The sequence below is a fragment of the Ambystoma mexicanum genome, chromosome 10 (genome assembly GCF_040938575.1).
Source record: "Ambystoma mexicanum isolate Mex_15411 chromosome 10, UKY_AmexF1_1, whole genome shotgun sequence".
Classification (NCBI taxonomy): Eukaryota; Metazoa; Chordata; class Amphibia; order Caudata; family Ambystomatidae; genus Ambystoma; species Ambystoma mexicanum.
In genome coordinates this window covers 1031600911-1031618869 of record NC_090932.1, presented here as the reverse complement: position 1 = coordinate 1031618869, position 17959 = coordinate 1031600911, and positions in this window count along the sequence as shown.

Below are 17959 nucleotides of genomic sequence, written 5' to 3'. Positions count from 1 at the left end.
AGGAGGGTCAGAGCCCGACTGAGGGAGACCTGTGCGAGAAGTAAAGGAGGGTCCGAGCCCAGTTTAGGGAGACCCATGTGAGAAGTAAAGGAGGGTCCGAGCCTGGCTGGGGAGACCCGTGTGAGGTTAAAAGTTAAGTGAACGAACTGTGATGTCAAAGATACCAGCCACCCTCCCAGATGAATGGCAGAGTTGGGGAGGTGGAGCGGCAGTTGTGGTATCAGCCTTGCTTGATTTCAGGATCAAAGCCGTGAAAGGTGAAAATGAATTAACACAGCCGGTGAGTCGATGAAAGCAATGAAAGTCTGGTCTGCGTTGAATGAAACTTGATGGCAACAGTATCCGATGAATGAAGGTTGCATGTGTGCCGATAAGAAGCAAGAGAAAATCAAAGCATTGTAAAGAACTGTAAATTAAAGATACAAAGTGACGGAGTGGTCCAGCAAAAGAAGATTGCCCAATCGAGTATCTGTAAAATGTCTGATGTAGAAGCGGCAGGAAGAGAAGGAAACTAAAATGCAAGATTTGAACTGTTAGGCTTCATCACGGCAGAGGGAAACATGGATGTGAGAGAGATCTTTGAACTTTAAAATAAGAACTGTACTCGAAACTACATTTACCAAGAGGCTTTGGTGTAGAACAGAAAAAAGTGAAGTTTGAGGAAATAATGTTGAAGTGAACATGCTGAGGTAAGAGCAAAAGCCTTGCAGCTCCGAAAGTCTTCGACAGAGGAAGGAAAGTGAAAGGCGGCTTGAGCCTGACGGAGGGAAGCCTATAAAAAAGGTGTGATTGATGTTTGGGGAAGGGAACCCCCACAAATTGTTTGAGCCCGGCGGAGGGAAACCTGTACTGAATTGTGGTAACCAGAAGGAAACAAACTTTTGTTGAACTGTATTGAAAGTTAAAATGTGACCTGGAGTGCAGGGTCATCATTTCACCAAAATGCCAGGGGTAGCGGAAGTGACATCACATGACCCTTGACCTCTGATGGCATCACAGGAATGAAACCACCCCAAAGAGACATATGATATGATAGGTTATTTATAACGTGTTTAATACTCAGAGGTTTCTAAGCGTGGACCTGGGGATCGAACCTGTGTGGCTCCATGTCGTCTTGCTTCGAAGGCGAGCATGTTGCTGCTGAGCTATCCTCCCAAGACAAGACATCACAGGAAGCGATGGAACATGACCATTTACCTCTTGACAAAACAGGAAGAGGCATCACATAGCATTGCTTCTAAGTACACTAAGAAAAATATGGTTACAATATCACTGTAACGTGATATACATTTCATACAAGAATGGATCACCATATGTATCAGCAGAAAACATGCTATAACTGCAACTTGCGAAAAAAAGCCAAATACATAATCCGAAATGGATGCTTTCATTCTACTCTAAATGCTTTTTGGAAGATTGTCTGCATTGTGAATTTGAGGTGGTTAAGAACAGACTAAATCAGTGACACCCCCCCTGAAGTGTGCCCTAAATAGTCCTTTAATGAGTCTAGCAATTACTGTATACAATTCCAGAAAGACAAATTATTTATTATTCCTATTCATTCTTATTTAGGGTCACTGCTCAAAGTGTTAGACTTGTGGAACCCCGTTTTTTTTTATAAGGAGCCTGAACAACATATCCAGCCACTCTAGAAACAAAGAGCCACATGGCATTGGTCACAGCTCCAGGAGCTTCAATTTGTAAAAAAGAAATGTTTAGGGGTAGCAAGGGAGACCTCAGGGGTCGCAGAAGCGACCCCTTGTGACCACTAAATGACATCCCTGCTGGAGTGCAGTGAAAGAAAGCAGAACAGTCCAGACTATAAACTAGTGACTTTTCGTGTAAGGCCAAGTGGGCCCTGGTCCACGACACAAACTGCATCCTTGTGCCCGAAGCAAGAGTGTGTCGCAAGGTCCAAGTGCTCGCAAACAAAGAACCAAGAGTATCTACCCAGTCCTCCAGATTCTCTCCAACTGCTCTATGTAAGCTGCAGTACATTTATACATTTTTTTTTAGAAATTAGTTCTAATTATTAGCACTTCAACATTACCAATTTACTCCATGCTTTATAGAACGTAATAAATACTTTCATTGTCCTTTGTAGTTTCTTAAACTGTCGTTTTTAATCGAATAACTAGAAAAAATAGAAATCACAAATTGTGTAGACAAACAGCTTCCTTAGTGAAATGTGGCTCAGAGCCAATGCATTTCGGCGCTTTGCTCCATCTTCAGGGCTGTACAATGTATTTCTGTAACGCTCACCTGATTCTCGCAGAGGCGCCGGTCTTGACTGGGCAACTACCGTATCTTCAAAGGTGATGTGTAGCACCCGGTTGGCTCTTTGGGCTGGACCTCTGTGCACTGTATGCCTGACTTCAAGAGTGAGATGTCTGCAGATAGAAAATATGGGATTAATGAACTGGGGTTATTGGGGTGTCCCTATCTCTTCCCTTTTTGCTCTCCTGTAGACCCCCAAAGGTTAACGCTCTCACCTTATGTAAGTGAATGCCGAGCTCTCCATCTGCCTCGGGGCAGGGTGCTGTAACCAGTTTCTTCACTGGGTAGGTAGCGCAGGCCTCTTGACTTCAGAGGACTGCTGTCCGTCGTTTACTGCACGAACGGTAAGTTTCGAGTAATTCTATTGTCTTTAAAGTCTTTAGTAATGATGTCTCTTGTTTTGCAGGGTTCCGGCGATGGCGGATGACGGGCTGAAGTGAATTGAAGATGGAGTCTGTGTGATGAATAGAAGCGCCTGGAAGCACGTAAGTAAGCGCTTGTTGCCTGCTTCACGATGCGCTCTAACTGTCTTTTTATTTTGCAGGTACGAGTTCGGAGCGGCTGCAGGGTGGCGGAATACCCACTGGGTTAGATGTGGAAAGGAGTAATGGCACGTGAGTATTAAAGTTCCCCAATGTCTTTAAACGCACCTTGTTTTGTCTTTCAGATGCGGGATGCAGCGCCGAAGGCCTCCGGAGCGTGCGAAGAGTTGGTAAGCTTTTGTCTTTCAGATGCCGGAATGCAGTGTGAAGACCTCCGGAGCGCACGAAGAGTAGGTAAGCCTTTGTCTTTCAGATGCCGGAATGCTAACCTGTTCTTTCTTGTCTTTATAGGTGTTGCTGAAGACTGGATTCAGGATGGTAAGCCTTTTTTCCTTAGGCCCAGGATCCGATGCAGAAGACACGATGAACGTTCTGCTGCAGAGGATGCAGAATAACGCAAAGCAAGATTCATCCACCGGGTGTGGTTTAAATAGCCTCCTGTAGTGCTTAGGTGTCTCCTTCCACAGCCACGCCTAGGTAAGAAAAGAGTTCCTGCCTTCCAGAAGAGTTCCAGTGTTCTGAATCTAGGGAGTGGCTCCTGCCCCACCCAACAGGAAAAGTAGTTCCAAACAGAAGAGGATCAGAGGCTCAACTGGCAGGCAAGTAAGCAGCATGGTCTGCTGCAGGTAAGTCCACCCAAACATTATGAGCCCGGCGCTTCCAGCGCTGGGACTGGGCATATTTATGAGCCTGGTGCCACTGGCGCCAGGACTGGGTCCAAAAGGTCCCAATTGGGACTGGTTGGCACTCGGAACCTGGGTTATGGATCTGCTTCCAAGGGAGTTGGGAAAACCCTGACCTTTTGGAAGCAGAGATCATGACAGTACCCCCCCTCAAGGCCCCTCCCAAACCGGGCTTCTCCGGGGGTTTTGGCTTGTCAGGAAATGTTCGGTGAAATCTTTTGATTAGGCGAGGAGCGTGGACATATTCAGCAGGTTCCCAGGATCTCTCTTGGGGGCCGTAGCCTTTCCAGTCAATTAGGTAAAATAGTTTAGATTTGGAGATCTTGGAGTCCAGAATGCTTTTGACTTCAAACTCGAGTTCTCCATCAACTAGGATGGGTTTTGGAGATTTAGTTAGTCGGGTTTGACGTTGCACGGGTTTTAATAGAGAGACGTGGAAGACCGGATGTATCTTCATGTGCGGGGGCAAGTCCAACTTGACCGCTACTGGGTTTACTATGGTAGTGATGGAATAGGGACCAAGGTATTTTGGGTTGAATGTGCGTGCCCTTTTAGAGGTAGATATTTGGTGGATAACCAGACTTGGTCCCCTACTTGATATTAAGGGGCTTCCTTCCGATGTTGATCTGCTCCTTTCTTGTATTGTTCTTTAGCCCTTTGAAGGTGAGAAACAGCTTCCTTAAAGGCTTGGGTGATTGTAGAATGCAGGTAGTCTACTGCTGGTGTTTCAAGATCTTGGAGGGGATCCAACTCCGAGGTTCGAGGGTGACTGCCGTACAAAAGAAAAAACGGTGTTTTCCCAGTTCCCGAATGGACAGAGTTATTGTAGGCATATTCGGCTATCCAAAGGATGTCTTTCCAAGTTTTTTCAGTTTGTTGCAGCATGCAGCGTAAATACTGTTCCAGAGTTTGATTGGTCCTCTCGGTTTGTCCGTCGGTCTGAGGGTGGTGACTGGTCGATAGTCTCACATCAATTTGAGCCGACCGACAACAACTTCGCCAAAAATGAGAAATAAATTGACTACCTCGATCCGAAATTAGAACCGAAGGAAAACCGTGTAGTCGGACGATGTTTTCGAGAAATTCTCGGGCCAGAGTTGCTGCTGTTGGCAAGCCTTTGAGCGGAATGAAATGCGCCATCTTGGAGAATAAGTCCACGATTACTAGAATCGTATTGTATCCGGAGCATGGAGGTAGATCGGTGATGAAGTCCATAGAAAGCGTATGCCACGGGTGAGGTGGGATGTCAATAGGGCGTAAGAGGCCTGCTGGTCTTTCCTTTTGACTCTTGTTTTGGGCGCATACTCCACAGGACATTATAAAGTCTCTGATATCTTTTTTCCAAGACGGCCACCAGAAGTAGCGCTTGATCTTTTCTGAGGTCTTGGCCATACCGGGATGACCTTCCATTAAAGAATCGTGATAACAGGAGATTACTTTTTTCTGTAAATCTGTGCTGGGTAGGTATAATCGTTCTTGGAAATACAATAAGTTGTCCTTTACTGCAAAGTCCTTTCCCTGCAGATGCCAATTCTGTATGTCTGCTGGAGTTACAAGTTGCCTGGCTTTATCCTTAACTTCCTCTATGGATTCTGTGGCGATTACACCCAGAATTCTTTGTTCGGGAATGATTGGTACAGGTTTAGGGTTGATCAAGTGTTCTTCCACTCCCATCCGAGAAAGGGCATCAGCTTTACCGTTCTTTGTACCAGGTCGATAGGTAATTATGAAGTCAAACTCGGCAAAGAATAATGCCCAACGGAGTTGTCTAGAGGATTGGGCTTTTGCGGTTTTTAAATATTGCAGGTTTCGGTGATCCGTAATCACAGTAACGGTGTGTCGGGCCCCCAGCAGATAATGCCGCCAAGCCTTAAAGGCAGACTTGATAGCCAGAAGTTCCTTGTCAGTAATCGTGTAATTGATTTCAGGAGGCGAGAATTTGCGGGACCAAAATGCCACAGGATGCAACTGATTGGTTACCGGGTCCTTTTGTGATAGAACTGCCCCCATGGCAAGGCTTGAAGCATCAGTTTCCACGATGTAGGGCAGTTCGGGGCGAGGGAGTTTTAAGATTGGTGCAGAGATAAATTTAGTCTTCAAATCCTGGAAAGCTTGTTCCGCCTCGGTAGACCATTCAAAACGTTTGTTTTTCTTTAACAAGGCAGTGATGGGCTGGACTATTCGAGAGAATTCGGGGATAAACCTGCGGTAAAAGTTAGCGAAGCCTAACATGCTTTGCACACCTTTTACGGAGGATGGTGATGGCCATTTGAGAACTGCATTGACCTTCTTTGAATCCATACGTACCCCCCCAGGTGATAATATGAATCCCAAGAATTCAACTTCAGTCACGTTGAAAACACATTTTTCCAACTTAGCGAAAAGTTTGTGTTGACGCAATCTTTCGAGGACCATTTTCACGTGTTTCCGATGTTCAGATTCCGATGAAGAATAAACGAGGATGTCGTCAATGTAAACAACAACACACACATCTATGAGCTCTCTGAGGACATCATTCATAAAATATTGAAAGGCGGCCGGGGCATTGCAAAGTCCGAAGGGCATGACCTGATATTCAAATAGCCCATACTTGGTGCGGAAGGCCGTCTTCCATTCATCGCCCTCTTTTACTCGTACCAAGTGGTAAGCTCCTCTAAGATCCAGCTTTGTATATATGCATGCTTTTCTGACTTGGTCCAGGAGTTCAGGGATCAAAGGTAACGGATATCTATTCTTAACGGTGATCTGGTTCAGGGAGCGATAATCGATACAAGTTCTAAGGTCTCCTTCCTTTTTTGGAACGAAGAACAAAGCTGAAGAAGCAGGGGACTTGGAAGGACGAATAAACCCATTCGCCAGGTATTGATCCAGGTATTGTCGAAGGTGAAGATTCTCAGGCTCGGTGAGGGCATAAATTCTACTACAAGGAGGAGTAGATCCAGGTATCAGGTCTATCTGGCAGCCATAAGACCTATGAGGAGGTAGAGAGTTAGCCTGATCCTTCCGGAAAACATCTTGGTATTCTAGGTATTCGGGAGGTAACTGGGGAGTCTCTGAAGAAATTGCTGCCAGTGCAACACCAGGTGGAGGGTGACAAGTAGAGACACATTCTGGAAACTGGACCGTTCTTGCTCGCCAATCGATCAGAGGATTGTGTTTCTCTAACCAAGGTATTCCTAGAATAATCTGAAACTGAGGGGCCTTGATCACATCGAACACGATCTTCTCATGGTGTCCATCTTGACTTACTAGCGTCACCTCTTGAGTGGTATGCGTTACTGGCCCGGAGGCTATCTCCGTACCATCCACTGTAGTAATGACGTCCTTTACAGCCTTGGGACAAAGAGGTAGATTCATCCTCAAAACCAATTCATGATCCACATAATTGCCGATGGCACCGCTGTCGACGTAAGCTTCAATTGCATGTAATCGATCCGGATTATCAGGGCTAATGAGGACCATAGGTATCACGAAATGCGAGGTCACGGAACTGGTTTTCACTCTCGGCAAGAGGACCTCTATTCTTGTCGGGCGAGGTCGTTTCCCTGCTCAGAGTTTGTAACTTTGGTAACTGCAGCTCCTACTGCCTTCTTGGCAGGTTTCACCGGACAGTCTCGAAGAAAGTGCCCTGAGTTTCCGCAATATAGGCATAATTGCAACTGTTTTCTCCTTTCCCGCTCCTTTTGTGTTAGAGGACCTTTCAGACCCCCTATTTGCATGGGTTCCCCGGAGTCTACTCCTTTGGAAGGAGTTGGCGACTTGGAAAATACTCGAGCATCAAACTTGGAACGGTCGGCCTTCCTGTTCTGCAGTCTATGATCTATTTGAACGACCAAGTCTATATAATCCGAACAGTCTTGTGGGGGATTCACTACTTGGGCTAAAACGTCTTTGAGCTCTCCACGTAGACCTCTATAAAACAGCGTAATCCTTTTGTCCTCAGGCCATTGAGTTTCCACTATTAGTCTATTGAAAGATGCAATATAAGCCAAAAGGTCTTGATTACCCTGTCGCAACGAAAGAAGCTCATTGTCCAAGGCCTGCCCCTGTGAATGTCTTGCGAACAGTTTTTCCATACTAAGCTGAAAGGCTTGAAAATCATGGAGAACCGGATCATCTTGATTAACTAGAGGGATCGACCAGTCTGCCGCATTGCCACTAAGGTACGAAAGTACAAAAGCTACTTTAGCTTGATCAGTTGGAAAGGCTGCTGGCCGGCATAAGAAGTGCAACCGGCACTGATTGATAAATACTGCAAACCTCTTTGGGTCACCAGAAAATCGTTCGGGCGGAGCCAGAGGTACATTCCCAGGTAGGTTGATCTGCACTGGATTCATAGAGGATGTTGAAGGAAGATTTGCCCCTGATGCGGGTAACGGGGTCTGTCCGGCTTGTGACTGTAGCAATTGTCTAGCAAGACCGTCTGTTCTCTCCTTGGAAATAATTAGTTCCCTTCTTAGAGCATTCATTTCCTGACGAGCTGCATGCACTTCTGCCCTTAGTTCCCCAAGTACCCGGGCTAGGTGGTCAGTATCCGAGGTTTCCATAGCGCCTGGGCGAGAGTTTTGCGGTAGGCTTTGCGTTCTGTAACGCTCACCTGATTCTCGCAGAGGCACCGGTCTTGACTGGGCAACTACCGTATCTTCAAAGGTGATGTGTAGCACCCGGTTGGCTCTTTGGGCTGGACCTCTGTGCACTGTATGCCTGACTTCAAGAGTGAGATGTCTGCAGATAGAAAATATGGGATTAATGAACTGGGGTTATTGGGGTGTCCCTATCTCTTCCCTTTTTGCTCTCCTGTAGACCCCCAAAGGTGAACGCTCTCACCTTATGTAAGTGAATGCCGAGCTCTCCATCTGCCTCGGGGCAGGGTGCTGTAACCAGTTTCTTCACTGGGTAGGTAGCGCAGGCCTCTTGACTTCAGAGGACTGATGTCCGTCGTTTACTGCACGAACGGTAAGTTTCGAGTAATTCTATTGTCTTTAAAGTCTTTAGTAATGATGTCTCTTGTTTTGCAGGGTTCCGGCGATGGCGGATGACGGGCTGAAGTGAATTGAAGATGGAGTCCGTGTGATGAATAGAAGCGCCTGGAAGCACGTAAGTAAGCGCTTGTTGCCTGCTTCACGATGCGCTCTAACTGTCTTTTTATTTTGCAGGTACGAGTTCGGAGCGGCTGCAGGGTGCCGGAATACCCACTGGGTTAGATGTGGAAAGGAGTAATGGCACGTGAGTATTAAAGTTCCCCAATGTCTTTAAACGCACCTTGTTTTGTCTTTCAGATGCGGGATGCAGCGCCGAAGGCCTCCGGAGCGTGCGAAGAGTTGGTAAGCTTTTGTCTTTCAGATGCCGGAATGCAGTGTGAAGACCTCCGGAGCGCACGAAGAGTGGGTAAGCCTTTGTCTTTCAGATGCCGGAATGCTAACCTGTTCTTTCTTGTCTTTATAGGTGTTGCTGAAGACTGGATTCAGGATGGTAAGCCTTTTTTCCTTAGGCCCAGGATCCGATGCAGAAGACACGATGAACGTTCTGCTGCAGAGGATGCAGAATAACGCAAAGCAAGATTCATCCACCGGGTGTGGTTTAAATAGCCTCCTGTAGTGCTTAGGTGTCTCCTTCCACAGCCACGCCTAGGTAAGAAAAGAGTTCCTGCCTTCCAGAAGAGTTCCAGTGTTCTGAATCTAGGGAGTGGCTCCTGCCCCACCCAACAGGAAAAGTAGTTCCAAACAGAAGAGGATCAGAGGCTCAACTGGCAGGCAAGTAAGCAGCATGGTCTGCTGCAGGTAAATCCACCCAAACATTATGAGCCCGGCGCTTCCAGAGCTGGGACTGGGCATATTTATGAGCCTGGTGCCACTGGCGCCAGGACTGGGTCCAAAAGGTCCCAATTGGGACTGGTTGGCACTCGGAACCTGGGTTATGGATCTGCTTCCAAGGGAGTTGGGAAAACCCTGACCTTTTGGAAGCAGAGATCATGACAATTTCACAAATGAACCACATCATCATAATACTACATCAAGTAAGTTATTGTATACCCAAAATTAGTGTATTCGATAAATCAATGTATACATATCAATTCGTATCGAGTCCAAATAACCTAGAAAGAAACAAAATGTAAAGACAACTAATTAAAATAAGTAATGACAGCATTACAAATATGTTGTGCAACTTCTTATAGGTAATTTGCCCATTGTCCGAACACAGTCATTCATATCTTATTTTTCGAACCTCCAATCACTGTGAGTGAAAAGATGTGTTAAACTCCTGGTTAGCTTGAGCATGAATCAAGTCAAAATACGTGAAATCTGTTTACAAAATCTTACCTGGTAAGATTTCACCGCAATTTTAGGAAGTTTAGAATGTCCTGAAAAGATATCGTAAAGAATCTATACAGTTCAAGTCTGTACGTAAATGTTCAAGTCCAAGAGGTTAATCTCATTCACACTTGTGTTGCCAGTGAATTCTATCCCCATTGTGTTCTGATTTGCTCTTTTTCTGAAATGTTCTAGTCCTCCTTCCTCTCCTTTCCAAATAAGCAGAACGTCGTCTATGTACCGCGTCCATAGAATCACATTTGACTCGTAGGCTTCATCTACGTAAATATGTTTGTCCTCATACATGGCCATGGTTAAGTTAGCAAGGGCTGGGGCATATTTGATCCCCATAGCCACCCCTCTGGTCTGTTTGAAGAATTGACCATTGAATATAAATACGTTGTTTTGTAGTGTCAATAACAACATTTCCTTGAGCATGATTGTGTAAAATGTAGTCCATGGTTTCTATAGCAGTGTCATGTCTGATAGACAATGACAAATATATATATATATATAATTATTTTTTATTTATTTATTTTTTTCAGTAAAAAAACTTTGTTAAAGGGACGTTATGGTTAAGTTGCGCTACTAAAAACCTATGAAATTCAGTGAAAAAACTTTGTTGAAGGGACGTAATGGTTCAAAGTAAAACCGAAAAACCCCTGAAATTCAGCAGTTATGGTAACATAAGCAACCATAACACGCCACCGGGCACTGCTAACACGAACACCCAGGACATCAAAGATGACATCACAAATGTCATTAATGACATCACTGATGACATCACATGGCTGGCTCTCCCTTTTTATCCTTTACTGACATTTCGAAGCCACATAGTTTTCTTCAGTAACAGTCAGGAAGTAAAAATTGAAAAGGTACTATATTTGTAGACTTAGGGTCAAGTCACATCATATCAAACATATACATAGCGGAAGACACAGGCTTCAAAGATAGCAATCCTTTCTGTGCATGAAGATAATCATTAGGGTTATCAGCACTTTCTCATAGTTTTATTTTTATTACTCTACCTTCCCTGTATATGTCATATTTGTATACATTATACTCACTCTCCTTTCCTTTGGGTGCAGTCACATCATGTGATACACATACATATGGTAAGTAGCAGCTTTGAAACATAGCAATAGTTTGTCTGTATAAAGACAATCAGTTAGGTTATAAACTCTTTCTGCTACTACTTCTGCTTTACTTCACTGTCCCTGTATATACTCATATTTGTATGTGTTGTTGTCTTTGTGTTTTGTCTGTAATAATTATGTATTAAGTGGGTTTTATTATCTACTTATTACATGTTTCACAGTACGCAAAACTCTAATAAGAAAGCAGTTATCATTTCAGTATTCAACATGGCAAGATTATGAATATGGCACCTTCATCATGTATGCTGCACACACTGCCTATGTTTCTGCATGAGTAGCTTAGTATACTGGATAGAACTTCATAATAGAATGCTATTTATATCAATGCATTGCTTAATGCACTAATTAGCTCATGATATTTATCCCAATGATCCTTGACAGTTTTTGGTCAGCATTATAAGAATCCCTTGTACAGAGTTTTTATGAAAAGTAAATGCACATGTGATGTCATCAGTGATGTCATCAATGACATTTGTGATGTCATCTTTGATGTCCTGGGTGTCAGTGTTAGCAGTCCACTGTGGCGCAAGTTATGGTTGCTTATGTTACCATAACTGCTGAATTTCAGGGGTTTTTCGGTTTTACTTTGAACCATGACGTCCCTTTAACAAAGTTTTTTTACTGAATTTCATAGGTTTTTAGTAGCACAACTTAACCACAATATCCCTGACTTCATATACATGTAACATAGAACGTACTAACCCCCTCGTAGTGATTTTCATGTCCGCGGACTACCGCCATGTCCGCGGACATATCGAAAATCTGAGCGTGGTGAATGTAAGTTTAAATAGCGTGCCCCATTTACCCTTTGAAGTTGGCTCTGAAAAGAGCCGTTTTTCTTTGTTTTTTTTACAGATGCTTGACAGACACCTGTTATTTTGTATTTTTTTTCTTGGTTTTTTTTCTTACTTTACTCCTAAAATCTTCACATAACCTTCTCCAAAGCAACCCTTACATTCCAAAATAGAAAGGCATTTCCCATAAAAGATAAAGAAATGCCATCTTCTTTAAAATGAACAGCATTACTGGCATCAATATTCTCATTATTACAAAAGAACATACCAGCTCTAAGCATGAAGGCACACATGCCTCGGTTGATGACACACCTAGCAATGTTTTGCTGAGGACAAAAAAACGGAACTATTGTCCCATATTGCCCTAGGTAATAATCCAGAAAAAATTACTTTTGCATTTGGAAGGATCTTCATTACGGCTTGAACCAAGCGTTCCAAATCAGCCAACAAAGTAGGGGCACTGACGTTGCCCAAATGGAAAGCACCATAGTGCAAAACTACCACAGGCGGACTGTTCATCGTGGCCATATCCTCACAAACTTGTACAATTCCCTGTACATTGCAATCAGGCACAGTGCTCCACACCACCTCCACTCCTTCCACATCAAAGTTCTTTGCAACATGCCTGCATTGAGTGTACTGTTGTAAACCATACACAAACATATCTCCAAGCACCAACACCCTGACTTTCTCTACTTCTGCCATCTTCACCACACACAGTCTCTTTCAACACAAATCCACAACCTCGACATCTGATTGGCTGATCCGTACAGTCTTCTTTCCATGTTGGATTTCTTGGAAAAACCCGGATGTAGCACGCCCTGTCCATGAACAGCCGCGGTGTCCGCGGACGGCGTCCACTTTACTCTCTGTGCCATTCCCTCATTGCATACAGCTAAGCAATCACACAATACGAATAACGTCCTCAGAACACCCCCATTTTGTGAATTTTCGAACATTTCAGGACAATTATCATTTCATTATTCAACATATTAACATTACAAATATTATACTTTCATCTTGTACTCTGCACACAATGCTATGTTTCTCCATTAGTAGCTCAGTATACTAGATAGAATCCCATAATACAATGCTATTTATATCAATGCATCGTTCAAAGCACTAATAACAGTATGATATTTATTGCAATATCCTTGACACTTTTTTCGCAACATTATAATAAAAATCCCTAGTACACAAATTCCATGAAAAGTACATACACATGTGATGTCATCAGTGATTTCATCAATGACATTTGCGATGTCATCTTTGATGCCCTGGGTGTTAGTCTTAGTAGTGCACGGTGGTGGCGCGAGTTATTTTTCATAGCTTACCATAACTTGCGATTTTCAGGGGTCTTTCGGCTGTACTTAGAACCATAACGTCCCTTAAACAAACTTTTTTTTTTAATATCACGCAAACAATATACAAACATGGCGTGCAAAAACCAACTTCTACAGATGGCTTTACACAGAATGTTGCAAAGTAAGAATTTATGCTTGTTCACAGTGAAGGTCAGCTGCTTCCATTTTTTTCTCGGGCCCCGGAGAGGCTCACAAAGCGGACTTTAAGGTTGTATTGTGTTTTGACCTTGACAGACAGAGATTGTGATGAAAGACTTCTCTTGTAGGAGTGTTGCTAAAACGTAAGAGAAGATAAAGATGAAATTTCTGAAACGAAACCACTTTTATATATTATATCACTATGCGAAAGATCGTTCGCACACGCGGAGTCGTATTTTGGGACTGCACCACTCGTAGACAATGGAAATTGCAATTGTACTGTAAGTAACCCTTTAGATTATTTTATACCAAATTTAATTACAATAGCGTAGCATTAAAGACCGCTCAAGTTGAACTTGTTAGTTGAAAGTGGCATAATGTTTTCTACCGCGCACTATCACCGCCGAATTGATCCCCTGTCGTTTAGAGGGCTCTGAAAAAGGCAGACGACACAGGGTGGGTTAATCGAAATAATTTAACCGGTCTATAGGCGGTCAAGCGCTCTACTCGCTGTGCCACTTCACTGTAGCCTGTCAAGTGGCACAGCGAGTACAACGCTCGCTTTGACATCCGTGCACAGCTTGCTAACGCAAGTTCGAATCCCGGCAAGGCCAAACTCAGCCTTTCATCCTTCCGTGGTCGATAAATGAGCACCACACACTGTCGTTAATAATAAGCACCGCTTAGATACCTCACGGTTCTTAGCACTATATGAATGGGAAAATATTTTATTATTAACATACTCCGTTGCACTATCTTCGATAGCAAATAGTTTCACGCCCTAATAAATAAAATGATGATTTTTAATGAAGATCGGCTGGTGAGACTAATTTATGTTTTTTAAAACAGGTATGTGACCCCGTTTTGCCTATGTCACGATTTACAGACTCCAGCGGATGGGGTCTTCAACTGCCAGGTGCAGGTCCAAATATGCAACTTCATGACCCTCACCATTTTATGGGACAATCGCCAAGGACCAATATGCCCTTACGCAGTACTAGCGGCTACAAACAACATACCAACCCAATAGGGTGGTCTAATGGCTCGTTGTTGGAGCAACCTTCCGATTATCAGAGTGACCATTTACTGCTTTTATCATAAACCAACAGCCTATCTACCGCAAAGGAAAAACGCGTGGCTCCAAATAAACTTTTCCTGATCGACAGCAGAGAATAGAAAATCGCTGAATATTCACTAAACATTTAATGTGAAATAAATGTTCTTTACCAAATGTACAATCCTGCTGTTTACTTTTAAACCAGTTTCATATTCCGAATTGTGGCGCACCGAGTTGTAAACTGATCTAACACCCTCTGTACCGCAAAGAAACATTGCGTGCCTCAACATGAACTTTTGCGGATCGACAACAAAGACAAATGCAAATTGCTGAATATTCTCTAAACATTTGATGTCAAATAAATGTACTTTACAAAATTTACAATCTTGCTGTTTGCTTTTAAATCACTGTTTCATATTCCGAATTGTGGCGCGCTGTGTTGGAACATAATATGTGTTGTCTTCCGGGTTCTGTGTAAAGTCACTTAGGACTGCAGAGAACTGGGCCCATTTGATGACGCACCCTGTATCGTCACGGAGGGAGGCGGGGAATATGAATGCTTTGATAATATCAGGCTTAGGGGCGGGAGATATGATTTAGTGTGGCAAAAGCAAGTCAGCCAGGTCAATAGCGCCAGTCATAGGATTATCACATAATGTTGGCGCACACCAGCCGGATTTATCATTTCTTTAGTGGACAAAAAGTCGGTTGACGCCCATAGGAAATTGTACTATTAGCGGACAAAAGGAGTGGTCTTAAAACACTTTCACCCTGACAACGAACAATACAAACAACGTTCTCAGAACACCCCCGTTTTGTGTAATTGCAACCATTTCGGGACACCGCGAGCGTTCTTACAACACATTCAACTAGACAGATTACAATACGGACAGCGTCCTGAGGACACCCCCAGTTTGTGTATTTACGAACAATTAAGTACACCGCGAGTGTTCATAGCTCATTTTTACCTTCCTTGCGAACAAAAATGACACATACTCCATCCTCTAAACACCCCACCATTTAGTTTATTTACAAAATGTCAGAACAGCCGTGTTCTCTGCGGACAAATCGAACGCAACAAAAACGTCTAGCACATAAAAAAACAAAACATTGAACCTATCTCATACTCCCCCACCCTCCCCAAACACTCTTACACACCAACACACGGCACTAAATACAACTTTTTATCCACGTTTCACCGCGCTGTACGCGGTCAACGGCGAATACAAGATGGCGGGCACCACAGAAAATCTGACGCGCTCCACGCCCCTCGCCGTCCAATCAGCGAACACGTCGCATGTCCACGGACATGACGCAAGGCCATGGGCCAATCGGGGTGCTGTCCGCGGAGCGAACAGGGAAGTCCGTCCGCGAAGCGAACACAGATATCACTAATTTTTTTGCCTTACATTTTGCTCGTTTTTAAAAAAACTGCTGGACGGATTTACACCAAATTTGCAAAAGCACGCTTTCGAGACCAGGCCGCCACTCCTGCCGCAAATTTGGTGTAAATCCGTCCAGCGGTTCGGGCTGTAGCCGTGCGCAAAGTTTTTTCCCATTCAGTCGATGGGAAAAAAAAGTTTTGGGACCCCCCCTATAACTTTTCCCCCCCTGGACGAATCCTCACCAAACTCTGCAGAAGAATTCAGAGTGGGCCATATACTTTTTTTGCAAAGTTTGGTGAGGATTCGTCCAGGGGGAGCGAAGTTATAAGCCGCCCAAAAAGTGCTCTTCCTATGGAAACAGCAACTTAACCATAACTACACAGCCACTACTGTGGCTGTGTAATATATATTATATACTTAATATTTTCATTCAAGCATTCCTTAAAACACAATACCAAAAACATTTCACAGATTTACTTTAACCTTCGAATTTAAATTGTAATGTAAACACGTTGATTTCGATTCGAGCATAGAACATGGCTGCCACAGTCGAGAGAGATGCCAACCCAACCTTGATAGAAAGCACACGGCAGAGACGCTGAGTAAACGAGGACTTTTTTGCACGAGACAGAATACTGGAGGTAAGCGCGCAAGAGGGGCTCACTGGGGGGGCTTATTTGCGAATTTAGACACGTGGGTTCACGTGGAGACCTGTTTTGTAAACAATATCATTTTGTAAAAGTTAACTAAAGACGAACGCCAGTCTGTCGCAATCCGCGTAAAAGAAAGCATAATTTAACAAGGACACGAATGAGACAACCGTGCACATTTGTTGATTAATATGTACATTAATTGAAAGATATATCCAAGCAAGCTTTATAAGTATGTTACGGTCCACACAAAAATATCATGGAATATTGCCAAACTTAAGGAAAATAAGTTCTTCGCTACATTTATTTTGCATGCCACCAAACCAAAGACGGACTAAAAGCAAAACAATAAGTTGTAGAACAAAAGCAGTCCTGACCGATTTTCATCTATATTCCAGGGATTTAACCCATGATTTGAAAGTAAAGAACTGAAGAGTACATGTTCAAACTAGCACTATTGGGTAAGCAAAATCAGATTAAACCTAATACCATACACACCAAGTATATTTGAATTATATGTGCAATTTGTCTTCACTATTACAAACGATCTAACTTTGTGTTACCATTGTTTATTTTTGTTTTTCTTCTTTTTTATGTTTTTTCTACCAACCCTAATACTCCTACCCAATACCCCTCCCTCAATGGCCAACCTAATGAATGATACTATGTAATGAATTTGTGGATTTCACGTGATGGTCAATGTGAACACAAAATTTCCACAAATTAAATTTGTGGTTTTTGAAATTACAATTTGTCAAATGTGATACATTAAGCCCTGATTTGAAAAAGATGATGAGATCGTTGAAACACGTGTTATCATAAAGGGCACTGCCAAATGCATATCAATATCTGCAATTAAAAATCAAAAAGCCATTGGAACATTGAGGAAAAAGTCATTTGTCTTCTTTTTTTCTCTACAAAACGTGGGTGCATGAGAATATGTTAATGTGACTGCAAGAATTCATTGCGAAACATGTTGAGGGAAGGAGAGACGCAGTGAGGAAAGATGAGATACAGGCTGAGGGAATATGTGAGACATTGGGGGAAAATAGAGACACACTGGGGGAAACACTGGGGGAAGATAGAGACACACTGGGGGAAGATATATCAGGCAAATGTAAGTACTGCTATGTTTATCATCATAATTCTCTATGATTCGAAGCCTCTGGTTTGAACAGCACAATGCATTCCATTCAGGAACGGAACATTGTAATGTTGTTGGTAGAGGTTATGATTAGAAAGAATAAGCAGGCTCTGCTGAAAAGCCGGGTTGGGGCTGCTTACACTAGTGTTATATAATCCTAAGGGTAATGCGTCAGTGGAGATATTTAATAGGACTCTGATGGAAGTGATACGAATAGCAGTAGCGACAGGTGGGGATTGGTCTCATGCAGTGATGGAGAGGGTCATGCAATATAGGATTGCACCCCATCAGGTTACAGGAGTTTCACCGTTTGAGGCATTAAGAAGGAGATTACCAAATACGAGACTGAAGCCAGGTTGGATGGGGAAATCTGCTTGTGATCACGGCGTGGTGTCTCAAGTGGTTGTACGAGAGAAGGGGATACTTGAACAAAAAAAAACACAAAGAGATAGGATGA